The following is a 12,304-nucleotide window of genomic DNA, read 5'->3' as shown; positions in this document are numbered from 1 at the left end:
GATCATTTTCAAGCATATTATGCAATTAAAAAAAGAAAGGCCGGGGGGAGGGAGCAAGCTGAGTGGAGCTGAGGAATGGGTAGGCTGCCATCCAAGCTCCTTGGCCAGCGACCAGCGATCCCCGCGCCTGGAATCTCGGGTGAACAAAACCTCTGAAATTCAGCACTCCTGCCGAAGTCTGGTTTTTCTCTGCTCCCTAGTGTCACTTCCATGGACTACTCCAGAGCTGTGCAAGTGGGTTTGGGGTGTGTGTGTGGGGGGGCTTTGCTGTTCAAATGTTCACGACAAACACACTTCCTCCTACTTTGGACAGATAGAGCAAGAAAGGGAGGACCGGGCTAGCAAGAATTGAAACCCCTGCCCAAGTCCAGCACGTTCTCAAAGCAGCGATGGGTTAGGAGGAGAGCTAGCAGCTTTCTGTCCCTTCCTACTATCTCCTCCCCCTGAAAAAAGACAGACTCTGTCCTAAAGACATACCAATGCTCCTTCCGCAATGCTCTATTTAAAGGAGAAATTTTTAAATGGCTTGGGGACTAAGAGAGTTTCGAAGTTTGTCAGGCTCTGCCAGGAACGTACAAAAATATTCACTGTACAAAGCCAACCTTTTTCCCCCGATAAAGAAAACGGACCATTCGGGTGGCCACGCTCCGTTCCTTGCGCTTGATTATTAATGATTAGTGTCAGGGGATGTTGGCAAGCATTTCAAATGAACCCAACTGAGCCCATTTGCATCCAAGATGGAGGTGCTGGTAGTTAAGACATTTTTTTAAGCTGATCAGTAAGAGCTATAGGATCATCATTAGTAAACACAATAACCTCACTACGTCATTTTCCAGGAAGCTTTGAAATGATTCGAGGTTTCCTGTATGTAGGACTGTCAAGCTTTGACATCTCACTCAGTCTTCACATAGTTTTGTTCACGGCTTGTCCCTTCAAAAGATAAAATAGATCAGGCAACTCCCAATTTCACCTCCCAGCTTTCCAGCACAGCTTTCAGTTTCCTTTTCCCCACTAATGTTCTCTTGACATGGGTTTAACCATTAAGCAGCAAAGCAGGATGCCACCCTAAGCAAGGGGGTTCTATTCCCCCGAACAGGGGGCTCAAAAGAGCACCACTAGGCTTTCAGTTTTATAGAGTTTTATTTTATTCCCTTCTCCTCTGGCACGCAAATGGGAATTGTAAAAACATTTTCCTCCAGTTTCCGTAAATCACTTTATTCATTCTAAGCGAAGCAAAGAGGCAGTATCTTTTTAGACCAACTGAGTTGGTAAAAACAGACATGATTTTGGGCTTGCAAGCCTTCCTCTGCATCGCCATAAAGGAATTTCATAGTTTCTGACCACCACAGCTTAAGACAACGTTGCCTGTTCAAACCACCTCTTCACTCCTTCGACCAAGAGTTTCATGCCTACGTTAAGAGATCGATGTTTTACGTCTTAAGAAAGTGAACATTAAAAAAAAAAAAAAAGGCAAGCTGTACAAAGCCAACATTTGATCTGGTTCAGTTCTGTTCATCTCAAAAACTTTGCTCCCAGCACTTCCAGCCAAAGCTCCTACTGAGAAAATGAAAACGCCAAACTTACAGAGCGGGTTGGCCAAAAATCAGTACAAAATGAGATATACCCACACCCTCCCAAGTGTCAGAAGACAGAGATCGCCTAGCAAGTCATATGGCCATAACGGGGATAGCCAGACAACAGCGACCCACCAAAACGCAAGACCGGACAGGCAGTGACAAAGGGTCACGTCCATGGAGGGTCTTTCGTGCATCTATTTTGGCTGAGCAGCAATCCCAGCCAGATGTATTTCTGCTGCATTTCCATCCGTCTCCCAGCAAACGTCATTTCAGGGCCAAGCGTGAAGAGTTGAGACGGGATGTTGCTTTGTTGTTGTTGTTTTAATAAAGGGTGTTGCAGGGTTTTGGTATGCAAGTTAGTTTTCAATGTTACTTAGGTATGTGGAACCAGAAAGCTGAAGAAAGGCAATAGAAAAACTGCATTTATCTGGGGATTGGGGCACAGGATGGGAGTTACTTGGAGATCTTCCCCAATATTATCCACCAGTTGGCTCCAGCTCTGGAAGACCCAGACCCAAAAGCTGAAGTATTGTTGCTGAGAAACATTCAACTTGCTTTTTTGCCCATTTAGGGTGATTGCACGCGCCTCAGAGCCAGAGAAACCCTAGCATTGTTTGGGAGTTGGCTTTTCTTAATTGAAAAACAAAAGTAATATATATTTTTTTCATTTGTATGTCATTTAGCTCCCTTTTATTGGCTCTGCATGCTCTTCAGACAGAGCTGGGAAAAAAAATGCAGTTGGGGCTCAGCAGAAGAGATAATCAGCCTGGAGCGGGTGGTTCTCTGGAGTCAACCATCACCGATTAAACACAGAAAAGCTTGTGCAATGCCTGACTCTGTCTCTGAGCCCACTTAAGTGACGAATCCTTCGCTCTCCAGAGGACAGAGGTATGCGCACATCGTGACAGAAGTATTATATTTATCAATTATACTTAGGACGTTATACCTTGTCACTGCTGGACTATTTCTGAAGTCTTTAATAATTGGGAGTTTGGCATAGGGAAGCACTTGATATATAAAAATGGAGGGGAATAAGTGATTTGGTTATCTCGCCAATAATAAAAATACCCTTTAATGTTAATTCTCCGAGGCTTTTAATAGTTTAGTTTAAAACGTCTCTCAAGACTGAGGGCTTTTCTTGGAAATCAATTCCACAACCCACCACCTCCCTCCCCGCTCATCAAGGCAGAGAGGAAGGTAAAAAAGAAAGAGGAACCAAACACCAAGAGGGATGTCGGAAAAGGATCTTTAAGCCACATTTCCACTCACATATTTACGTCACCCTATCAGTCAGGTCTAGAGGATGAACAGCTTAATACAGCAAGGTTCACTTTTAGAAAAAACTCCATGTTGCTCAAAAAGGTAAAAAACCATTAAACCCCAGAGTCCACAGGCAACCGTTCCTCCCCACGCAGCAAAAGGCCCAAGGAGAGATGTGAGCAGCAGGGGCTCGTGCAAAAAGTGGAGTTTAAAGCAGGACCCGTTACTTTCTGAAATCTTGGGTAATTAAAACCACAGGGGGTGAGGGGGGAAGAGAAAGAAGGCGGCAACTTGGAGGAATTAAAATAAAATACTACTTCACACACACACGTGTGCAGAAAGAAAAAAAACACAAAAGCCCCCTATAAAAGCCCCCCAAACCACAAAAAGAACATTGAATTTGCACATTTCATTCCCAAAACAAAGTTTCCCAAACCCCAGGTGTAAATGAACCTCACCAGAGTTTCTCGGAGACTCTATCCAGTAAATTACGCAAGCGCTTTCTGTGTCACTTCTGGCACATGAAATATTATTTTCCTCTCCTCCATCCCTCACTCCTCATCCTTGAGGGTTGCATTGGCTGTATCCTGGCCCAACGGTAGTCAATGAGTGTTTTGTTACTGACTTCAGCAGGATCAGGATTTGGCATAGATAGCTGCAGGACCAAAATAAAAAGGACTTTTGTGCCAACTGGGTTCAACTGGCAAGACGAGGGCTAGATCCTCTGAGCTAGCAGAGGCAGGCTGCCGTGAGGCATTTCAGTGCTGCCAGATCCAGCCTGAGGGACCACCTGAACTTGTAACCAGTCCCCACAACTTCAAAGCATCTGTCCCCTAGAGCCAGGGAGGCAAACAGGTAAAACTCTCTCTCCCCGTCCCTGTTTCCACATCCCCAAGGCCATGGCAGACAGAAGGAAAGCTGCCGCATCTTGGGAAGACCCCCTCAGGGCAGGACCACAGGTTAACCCACCGCAGAACGATGCTCCTTGGCCTGCAGGATCCTGGCAGAGCAGAGCAAACCTGTGCCGGCAGCTGGGAGCTGGCCTGCCCTCCGAGAGAGCAGGCATCCTCCTCCCATTCAAAGCTGGAAAGGAAAGGAAACAGTCGAGGGGAACGCCAGTAGAAATCTGGCACCCTCTCGCAGCCTCACTAAAAACAAGGAAGAAAGCTGAACAGCCCAGGTGTCGAGGTTTCACCCCAGGACTGAAGTAAATAAGCAACACAGACTTTCAGAGTCGACAGCCACTGCGTGATGAAAATCACCCCTCCTTGAAGACTTCATCTGTTGACATCGGGGTCTTTAAATCCTGGCACGGCAGCATCCCTGGGAGCTAGTACAGCGTGTACCACGCAGTAACGCACGGCTACGTTCAATATGCTGCAGCTGGCTCCCAGTTTGTACGCTGACGGGTGGTGTGGGGCGTTTCTTTTTTTTCTTGCAAGGCTGCTTCTCAGGATCTGATGCAGATTTTTACTTGTTCAAGTGTAATGCATCCATGTTGCCTGGCTAGAGAGGACTCCTGACAACCGCTGCCTGGTAAGAACTGGGTCTCATGACACACGCAAGTTAGAAAACAAAAACCCCAACCCTAGACAAGAGGTACAGGGAACAGAGCTGTGCTGAGGTTTCTGTCTTCTCCAGACCCAGTGCTCAGACTTTCCCCATTTACAAGGTTTGTTTTCCCCAACACTTACATGTTACATTAGTTCTGGCTGCCTTTTTTTTTTTTTTTTTTTTTTTAAACTGAGTGAGCTTTAATAAGCACTTACAAAACTCTCCTTTAGAGCTATATCAAAAAATTGGCCTCCTGGGTAGCTCTGTGCTTCCAGAGAGTACAGGGAATTGTTTTTATGTTTGCAAGCCTTTGCTGCAAGGCTGTCAGTGCCAGCAGTAACTCTAAGTGGCAGGTATTTTTCACGTATATTTTACAGGGACCTAACTCTTCCCATCTCCTGTGGTGGATGGGTGAACCTCAGCTCTTCCAGAAGTAGCAGAGAGGTAAGCAAAGCTGCTCAGCACCCCGGTGGGAAGCACCCCGCTCCTGCATTTAACGAGAAGGGAAGCTCCCTCTCCCTACAGAAATGCAGCCTCAGCCCCCTGCTTCAGGCACCCGGGAATGAAGATTGGGGGAAAGCAATCAGCAAGCTGAGTGACAGCGGTCTTTTCTAGTCTCAAGTTAAAATCGAAATAAGAAGGGAAACCATAGTGGGTGACTTTCGGAGGCTAATCTAAGCAGGAATTAGCTAGGGACTGCACAAGGAAACCTCCCGGCAAACAGAGGACAAGACATCAGAGGAAGCTCAGACTCCCGTTTGAGGAGCATCTCAAGTCACGCAGCTCCCATGGGGCTCGACTTTGGTAGTCGGAGCCTGGAGTCCTCAGGTCCCTGAAGGAGAGTTAATCACAAAGTGAGGTGAAGCCTTCCCTAGCAAATAAGCAATGCAATTATGAAGCCAGTCAATAGCGTAACGCCAGCCAACGTGTTCCAGCGATATTTTGAAACTGTAATCTGATCCTACTGTTTCCATCCTCGTGCCTTGCCTGCTCTCCCTTGTTGCATACTGTACTATTTGAGGCCCAGAGGGCAAAGCAAGCTCTTGCTGTTTGTTAATGATCAGAAACTGCGTTTCGAGCGAGAGCTCGCCGCGCGCCGCCCACACCGCTTTCTTGAGAGTTTCTTAAACTCGCAGCCCGTCAAAGCCCTGCTAGAAGGCTCTCTGGAAAACAAAAGCGAGCAAAACAACCCAAAACACAACTACAAACTCCACTTCTGCCTTCAGTTTCCAGCTCCTTTTCACCACGCTAAAAAAAGGCAAAGCCACAGTCTAAGGCAATCTCCAGCTCTGTAGTGTGTTAAGCCTTGCAGGAAACATATGCTTCTATTAAATTGGAAACAGTTTCTAATGCTGTCAGTTTGCTAAATGTAACATGTTCCCTTGGAAGAAGCTGAGCAGTTTTAATGTTTTTGACTAACTGCACACACCAGAGTATGTCTGATAAAGCTGGAATGGGCTCCAATAAATATAGCTTAGAATAAATTACTGCCTCATTAAGTAATTGTTTGGAAAAAGGAGAGCAGGTTTTCTAGATTATAGCCGTGTTATTAAGGGTGTTTATAATATTAGGAATTCTATCAGGGTAGCAGAACGTAACGCAAGTTTAAATCAGATGAGCACTTGTTAGCTTGTTAAACCATTAAAGACTACCCTGGCAGAATTAGGTGGTGAACAAGACCGCGCAGGTTCCGTGCGTGGAAAGCTAGCTGGGCTACTTCAAACCAGCTGGGAGGCTCAAGTCAAGAGCAAAAGCTCTGAGCAACTCTGACAACTTCTCAGTACGAAGCAAGAGGAGGGATGTAGCTTTGTAACATACTGGGGCTAGAAAACATTTATTCAAAATAGGTTTTGTTCACATACAGGAAGGCAGTTGTCTTTACTGGAAAAAAGAACAGGTTTGGATTGCCCAGCAGAAGTAGTTTCTCTCTCAAAGGTCTCACACAGGCAAAATGTCAGTTCTCACATGTTCTGCTTCAGACAGGACTTCCCATCAGCATCCTCCACCAGCGCCCAGCCGATGCAAACAAGACCCCAGCCTGTCCTTTTTTGGCCTTGTCCTTAACTGGAAGTTTTATGAAACAAGCTTTCTATGACTGCTAATGCCACCCCAGCCCTCTGCAGGCCTGGTGCAGATGCAGCCTCGCTGACCACCAACCCCAGCAGTACCTGCTTTGAGCCAGACCGGGTTAGAGGATTCCCCCCTTCCCACTACTGGGAGCTGTTTTGTTAGGGTTAGTCACAGGCAGGGAGAGAGATTTTCAGCAAGATGGCAAAGCTGCCATCTCCTCGGGTCACCTCTGTGCTGAATCCTCTTTACGTCCTTCCCCAGGACGGCTGCACACACCATCCACTCACAACAGCGTCCGTGCCAACACGGGGGAGTCTCCTCACCAGGGATCAGCCTGGCTGAGACTCTCTGCTTCAAAGAGCCACCCCAAAGAGCTGGGACGAGGTTATGCTGAAATTTGGGTCTCCACGTGGCAGCGTTAAGGAAGCAGCCAGGCCTGCCAAGCGTGAATCAAATTATATCGCGCTGCATACACACGAGCTGAGCAACTCTGCTGCCAATATCAAAAGCGCGAGGACCAGGAGCTGCATTACACACCTAGGCATCAGTAGTAGGAAATCAGAGCTGCAGTAAATAAAACCAGGCACAGCACTAGGCCAGCTCCTCGGACTTCACTACGTGATTAGCTGATTATTCAGCAGACTCTGCTTGTTGTCACACAAATAATACACGAGGGCTTCTACACACAAGCCTCCCAGGGATGAGCCAAGAAGCTCCCCCTGCTCCACATCACGGTTTCTTTTCACAAGTCCGGTACGCCGTGCATCCTTGCACAGGAGGAGGAGATGCCGGTCCTGCAAGCAGGACCATGGCACGATGAAATCTCCCCACTGGTGGGCAAGGAGCCACGCTGGAGCCGGTGCACGCAGCTCCACGCTGGGAGAACCAGGGATATCATCTCTCCAAGCGGTGGAGCAGCAGCAATTAAGACGGCTGTGTACCGCTTCAGGGCCCGATTCAGCCAAGGGCTGACTGCCTGCCATTTCTTCCCACTGCAGAGCCGGCAAGCATCGGCACAGCCAAAGTGCTGGCTAAAAAGAGGCACCTTACTTGTAAATTAAATTCAAAACAATCTGAAAGAGCTAGCACGGCCGCAGAAAGCGACACAGGCTAGCAAACACACGCTCCCTTTTCACTGCTAAAATTACACGCCTGCAATGACATGCGACTGGTCAGACTCGAAGGGGGAATGATGAAATAGCAAGACCGGCTACACATCCCTCCTCCCCTGCAACGTCGCTCTGAACAATAGATTATGGCAACATAGTGTTGGATTTTACAAGACATCTCTATTGGCACACGCATGTCACGGTCTAGCTGATATTTTTAGCCTAGGTAGGGACTGAGTACCGCAAACCCGTCTTCACTGGATGCGTACAATTCCTACAAAGGTTAATGAGAATTGTGCGTGCATCCGAGAGAGACGAGACCCCTTTGTGTATAATAAGAGCGAGTTTTTCTTATGTACGTATAATTACTTGGATTGAATCCTTGCTTTCAAGCGTATCGTAGCATCTTTTCCGCAAAGATACCTTGTTTTTCCCCCTTGTCGTAGACCCGTAATAAACACATGGGGGAGAAAAAACCCACTCACGCTACTGTGGAAAGAACTGAATGGTTTGCCAAAAAGTAGGTTATTGCTCTGAAAACAGTGTTGAATAAATTATCGCAGTCAAACTGAAAAGCAGCGAATTGCAAGGGGGAAGAAGAGGAAAGGAAAAAAAAAAAACCTCTAAAGAAACATATACTGCAAAATGCAGCATACATCCCAGCAATGACAAGTCATTTTAGTTTCTGGCCTGCAGGTTTTATTTGCTACCCTGTTTCTTGCTAGTGAAAGTTAAAAGAGAAGAAAAGAAAGGTGGTGTTTCCCTAGCATTTTTTAAAGCAGCTATATGGCATATGAGTTGTTTTCAACATTTTTGCTTAAATGAAATGACCACAGCCCTGCAAATAAGTATATTCTGTGAAAAAGCACCCACCCACCACCAAGTTTCTCTTAAAGAGGTAGAAAAGCTGTTGGACATTTCTCCGCCACCAATGAAAACAAACAAAAAAAAAGGGTAGTTAAAGTTTGACATGAAAGTTTGCTAAGACGGTGTTAAGTGATGTTAGACAAGATGATAACTGTTGGCCTTTCAGTCCAGTGTACTAAAAGCTCTTGCATTTGTTGAAACGCAGCAAGTGTTTTCACATCCAACGAAGGAGCCTTCTGAAAACTGATAAAGGGAACTTTGGCCAGCCTTGAACTATTCTCAACCTCTAGCAGCTACAAGTTAGAGACAGGAAAGATCCCATTTTTCATGGCACCTGCTTGATTTCACAACAAAAACTACTACACCAAAGCAATACTCTTAATTTAAAACAGCCACCATTGGATCCATGTAACTTTTATGTGTAGCAATTTAAACATTCTCGAATAAATAATTTAAACTTACATGTGAACATCCTTTTAATAGCATATGTTAACAACGTATGTATTAAGCCCACATTTTGAAGCATGCTTAGTACAGGACAATTAACATAGAACAAACAAACTTAACCACAAACTAAATCTGCAAATTGGGAGTGGAAAATACAGAAGGAGAAGAGATCAGGAAACTGAAACTAAATTTCCTAAACTTCATTTCATATTCAGTCAGGCACGACCCATTCACCTCACCCAAGATAGTATTACACTGATTTTCCCCACAATTAAAAAAAAAAAACAAACCTCATCAGAGCACATATGTATCACGTATATTCCACTGCCAGCTCCGGGAAGCACAGCAGCAACAGGAAGCTTTACACTGTATGTTACACACAGAGAAAATATTCTCTCTCTTCGATTCATTCGCAAGTTATTTCTGGAATACTTTAGTCAGGGGAGGAAAGGGGCAGGGTTGTTTAGAAGAGCCAATTTTGCCAAACAGATGGAGTAGGAGGGTAAGGGAGACCGTGAGCTAGATCACAGGAGGGTAACCTAAGCAGGTTATTGTACCCCTGGGACAGCCAGCATGAAAGTAGTCCTGCTCAAAACCCCTCCGACTGCAGCACTGACTAATAAAGTATAAGTCCCTCCTCCTCCGCAAGGACAGGCGAAGGCACAAAAACCAACAGGCAACAAATCATGCTATACAAAAAATGCTTAAATACAGTGGCTTCACATGCACACACACACACAGAGCCATAAGAAAGCAAAATGTTACCACTGTTTAAAAAAAAAACACTGTGGTTTGTGCATGAACGCCAGTCTCCTATCTTGACGAAATGTGTATTTTAAAAACATGCAAATGATATGCACGCACGTGTATCCATTAAACGCTTCTTCCAAGGGCGAAAGACTGCCTGTAAAAACACATGAAAAGTAAAGACTTTGTGGAGGCACCGGAAGATGATGATGTGTTTCTGAATTAGGTTTTAAAACTTCATTTTGCAGCTACCTGAAGTGAAGACAAAGCTGCCTTTAGGCATCTCAAACTAGTCAGACCTGCTGTAGCAGTTGCACAGTCTGCTTCTAATATGCCCTCCACGCTCCTTTCAACCTCCACCCCAACATATATCCGCATAGTTTGCCTCCAATCATGGGTGGTTCTTTCTATAGCGCAGTTCACTCAACCTTATTGCCTGCCTGGCACAACAGGAGTTTTTAAAAGACTAATGTTACAGGCTACTGTAAGAAACTGTAAGAAAACAGCTGATAATTGTCACGTTTCCATTAAAGGTGAGTGCGGCTCAAACAGCACAAGGGTTTCCTGGGGGGACTGAAAATCTGGGATCAAGAAGACAGTTTTATTCGTTACAGATCATCTGAGCAAGTTTTAGGGCAAGTTTAGATCTTTCCACCAACTCAGGGTTCCTTTGAAAAGAGAACTTCTTTCTTCTGCTACTTCCATATACCGCCCAGTTTTAAAAATAACACTAAAGCAAACAACCCACATTTGCACTTTTCTCTTTATATTCTACTATATTAAACAATACAATTTTTATTCTAACTTCACTGGGAGCAGAAGCTGTCAGATGAAATCCAATACATCTTACTGGTGTGAAAGCAAAGTAAACAGGCTTTGGCTCCTAATAATTACACAGACTGAGACTCGTGCGATTCAACGCCACTTAAAACTCAATTCCACAACGATATTAATGCGAAATTCCTCTTCAAGCCCACTGCTCCTCAAAACATTGATCATGTTATATAGGTTGGGAACTTCAGACGTCGTATGGCAACGCCTACGGTTTTATGTACCAAGCAGAGCAGACTACTGAGCCCGGCCCCTTATTTGGAAGAATAATGGTTTGAACGTGCCTAACACAGGACTCTGAGCATGATTTTAATATCACTGCAGCAGCCTGAATCCACAGTCACTCTGATGTGGTGGTGGCTGCTGTGGTGGAGGCTCACTGAGCCTCCACCCTCAAAGGGACACGTGAAACCCAAAAACTCGCTCTCTGGTGACTTGACAGCTTCTTCGGTCCTTTCAGGCCATCTTGCTCCTCATCACGACTTAAAGCCATTTCTGAAGACCGATGAGGCTGTGCCACCAGCTGCCCAACGCCCCTGGAGACCAGCCTCACTCTCCCTTGGAAATGCCCCTCAGATCAGCTCTTCCCCACCCTGGAATCCCCCTTTGCGATGGAGGAATCTCCCAGGTCTAGCTCGTCTTCACAGCTCCTCCTGACCACTTTGCAATGACACCCGAGCATCTGACACATTCAGCCAGCAGCGAAGCAAACGTTGCCATGCAGTTTCTATTCTGCACAATGACACACCATTTAATACCCCCTACAGCCATAAGACGGAGGGTAGGGACCCTGCTGTGATCGGTGCTGTACAGATGCAGGACGCACAGGCCTATTTCTTCCACAAAATCTCTGCCGTCTCTCAGAAAACGCATTTGCTTTGGACTCGTTTTGCTCAACTTCAGCTGAGTTCAGCTCAGAACACCCAACGGCAAAGCGAGCGCTGCATTTACAGGGCTTTCTTTCCCTGCTTGTGTTGAAGTCAGCATTGTTATCTTATTTTTTGTTATAGTGTTTGCACTGGCAATGCTGAACAAACCTGAAGCCTCCACTACAGCAAACACCCAAATTTACTTTGTTTATAAAAGAATTAAAGAACTAACACATGTTGAGGGTCTCTCTCCATTTACAGAAAACAGTCACTTCTTCGTGACAGCACAGCTTCTCCGACTGACAGAAGTTTAGAAATAAAACAAGTGGCACAAAACATGCAATTATATCCCCCCGAAGAAAATGAGAGCTCTGTTCTCAGATTGGCAAATTCCATTTTCTACAAACTCTTAATTAGCAAAAGATTCATCTACACTAAAGATCCGTGCTCACTGCCAACCTGCTTACATTTAAGCTGGACCTTGCTCTCTCCTTTGGAACGCTCCTGATCTTTGGACTTGGTAACTCAAAGCTGCCGTTTCTGGCACTGATTTGTGCGTGTGTTAAGGAACCGTTGCAACTGGAGCTGTCTCCTCATGAGCTGGTTACACATATAAAGCTGAGTTAAAAGAAGGTGCCTCTCTTGCTACCCAGCCCTTATAAAAAGTAGATCACCAGAAGACTACTTACACTTTCAAAGTACTGCACTTTCCTTGCTTGACAGATTACACTTTAAGATGTTACATAAAAGCAAAAATAGTCACAAGTATTTTGGATCACCTGTCTAGTGTTAGCACTGCCAGAGATGAACTGTGCCAGGAGTGTTTTACATCAGTGTGAAAAAAGTCAGAGTCCCTAAAAAAATTTCTTTCCCTATGAATTATTTATAGGAAAAACAAAAGCAGCTTGTGTAAATGATGGCAAAATCCTTCAAACTAGATACTGCATAAGATCTGTTGTACTTCATGGAAGCT

The 12,304-nt window shown here is 45.3% G+C and overlaps 1 protein-coding gene across 4 annotated transcripts in view; it reads right to left on the bottom strand.

Annotated features, from left to right (window-relative positions):
• Nucleotides 1–12,304, bottom strand: part of SERTAD2 (SERTA domain containing 2) — an 83,857-nt gene that overhangs the window by 5,720 nt on the left and 65,833 nt on the right. Inside the window, exon 1 of one of the 4 annotated variants that reach the window (XM_068408514.1) lies at nucleotides 3,296–3,383. The exons of the other annotated variants lie outside the window; for them this stretch is intronic. The gene's annotated coding sequence lies outside the window, so the exon portion shown is untranslated. Of the gene's footprint in view, nucleotides 1–3,295; nucleotides 3,384–12,304 lie in introns of those variants that run through there. 4 annotated transcript variants of the gene reach the window in all.

Source organism: Nyctibius grandis, chromosome 1 (assembly GCF_013368605.1).
Source record: "Nyctibius grandis isolate bNycGra1 chromosome 1, bNycGra1.pri, whole genome shotgun sequence".
In the NCBI taxonomy this organism is placed as follows: domain Eukaryota; kingdom Metazoa; phylum Chordata; class Aves; order Nyctibiiformes; family Nyctibiidae; genus Nyctibius; species Nyctibius grandis.
Note: the sequence above shows the minus strand (reverse complement) of the source record. Positions and strands in the feature narration are given on the sequence as shown.